The sequence below is a fragment of the Giraffa tippelskirchi genome, chromosome 8, assembly GCF_054371585.1.
Source record: "Giraffa tippelskirchi isolate mGirTip1 chromosome 8, T2T-mGirTip1v1.2.pri, whole genome shotgun sequence".
NCBI lineage: Eukaryota > Metazoa > Chordata > Mammalia > Artiodactyla > Giraffidae > Giraffa > Giraffa tippelskirchi.
The window spans coordinates 42,477,859-42,480,425 of record NC_137282.1 but is presented as its reverse complement, the minus strand read 5'-3'; the positions used below and the strand labels follow the sequence as shown (position 1 = coordinate 42,480,425).

General features: G+C 37.1%; 1 pseudogene; it reads right to left on the bottom strand.

The window, feature by feature from the left end:
* Positions 1–914: 914 nt before the first annotated feature.
* LOC145518954 (large ribosomal subunit protein uL1 pseudogene) lies at positions 915–1,570 on the bottom strand (annotated as a pseudogene).
* Positions 1,571–2,567: the final 997 nt, after the last annotated feature.

Below are 2,567 nucleotides of genomic sequence, written 5' to 3'. Positions count from 1 at the left end.
CTATTTAAGAAAAAGCACAGGCCAATCAGAATAAATACTGCTCTTAAATAAACAGTATGTCTTCTTTTTAATGGCTATTTATTTATTTATTTTTGACTGCATGAGGGATCGTCTTTGCTTCATGCAGTTTCTTTCATTGTGGCTCACATAGTCTCTAGGTGTGACATGTGGGCTTAGGTCCATGGCATGTGGGATCTTAGTTCACTTAGGGGGAAATCACACCCTTATCCCCTGCATTGCAACATTGATTCTTAACCACTGGACCACCAGGGAAGTTCCCACAGGGGAGCTTTACCAGTGCAGAGGTGCTGAATGTCTCTCCTAGGCAGCAGTAGCAACTGTATTTATTTATTGTTATCTCTGTGGCTTTATGTAACATTTTTCTGTAATAGAGATTTCTTTGCTGGATTAGTATTAACACGAAAATCTATCTAGTAAAATTTTAATTTTAGTTTTGAGACATGATTAGTGATTCTTTTTCAAAGTGTTTGCATTATTTGATGCTTTTAATTTGTTAGAAATTTTATAATATCTTAATAAAATAGGAACTGTAAGACATATGCAAATTTAGGACCATATGGATCTTGTAGGGGAGCAAAATCTGCCACCCCAAATGTGTCTCTTTGTTATGAGCATTATTTTGGGCTGATTCGTTTTAAGAGACTAAAGAGTCTGGAAGTTTTTTTTTTTACCTCTCGCTTAACTGCCTACAAGAATTTAGAGGGAGGGTCTATACCAAGAAGAGAGTAATCACCAGAGATAACTACAAAGATCATAAGCTGGTTTTGATAGTCTGGGTAGAATTTAGCAACACATCTTTGTTCAAAGCTTTCTCTGTGTCCCATTATGTCTACACGGCAGGAAAATCATGTTTTTTTGTTTTTGTTTTTTATAAATGGTGGGAGTATGGTTTATTAAGCTTGTACCTTAGGATAGGCACTGGGCTTTTTCCCCGCGGTGCTCTTAATGTTCAAAACCCAGACCTTCTGCCAATTTTTCTTGAGCAGTGGCACCAAGAATTTGAAAGCTAAGTGGATGTTTTATACATCATCTGTCATCTTTGCGTGGCCAAGAGCTACTGCCAGACACAGCAGCTTCTTTATCTAGAGCTTGATGATGGACTTCACTTCATCAGCTTTGGCCACCACGTTCTCGTTGTGGGTCAGCAAGGAAGGAGACTCGCCAGACTTATTCAGGCCTCCACCGAGGATATGCGGGATCTGTTTGTTCAGTGACTCTGAAACAAAAAAGGCATCATACTTCTTGGCCACCTTCTTGACCAGTTTCTTACTCTTGTTGAGTTTCTTCAGTGTCTACCCATGTCCATGTGGGGGAAATCCACAACCTTGGCCTCGTCACAGTGGTGCTGATCCCCCAGAACACAGGGAACTGGGGCATGGAGAGGACTTAAGCTTGGCATGTCCCAAAAGCTTTTGTCCTTCTGAGGGTCATAGTTCAGATTGACCTGAAGCTCCACTGTCTCCAGAAGCTTCCAGTTCCCACGCTGGTTCCCCTGCATGACCTTCTGCACTGCCTCCTAGAAGGTGTCTCCGGAGACTTTGTTGCTCATGGTAGGTGACATTGGGATAACCTGAAGAGAGCAGGAAAAACATTTTTATTTTGCTGCCAATGGACTTGCCTTTGAAGCCCCAGGCCCTGCCCCCTTCTCCTTAGCTGAGGATGGCAAATAAACTTGACTGTCCTTGAGCCTCTTATATGTACAAAATTAAATTAAATGTGTTTTTCTTTCATTTTTCTGTCTTACATCATTTATCAGAATAGCCAAAGAATCTATAAAAGAAGAAGGAAAAAGTCATCATTTTTTACTATCTTTATTGCATTCTTGAGTTTTCTGAGATAATAAGACCAGAACAATGTTTTAAGTTAACCAAATTCTAACACATTCAATGAAATTTGCATTATCTGTAATTGGAATATTAAAAGAATTATTATATATGTATATTTTGTATATGTGTGTGTGTGTATTAGATCAGTTGCACTGTAGTTTGCCAATGTAGTTTTTTTTTTCTTTTGATTGGTCCTTACTAAGTCTACTAAATATCCTCACACTTAGTAATAAACTGTGAGGCTTAGGCAATACTTTCTCCCTAATTAAAGGGAAAAAAAAAGTTTTCCTTGTCCTTTGTCCTGTGCTTTTCTTAAACGAATATTACCCAACGATAAAAACACAATAACGTCATTGTTTTAAATCAATTTAATGTATGACTAAAGTAGGAAAATGGAGTCTTTTTTGTCTTTTTTTTTGTTTAAGGTATTTTTCCTAAAGGTATCTATTTGGTCTATCTAATTTGCTTACCTCTCTCTGTAAGCCCAATTATGCCACCTTTAGTGATAAAATATTTAAATAATTATTGGGAGCTTTTATCCTGAGCTTATAAACACATTTTGTTTGTTAGTTTAGTCACTATTGTTTGAACATAATATTACTCATTGAGTTTGGGGGAAAAAAAAGTCAATTCCAAATAAAAAGGATGTGCTACAGAGGCTAGATTCTTATTTCTAAAACACAAAAGAACTATCTATTTTCTAATTTTGTATTTATGCAT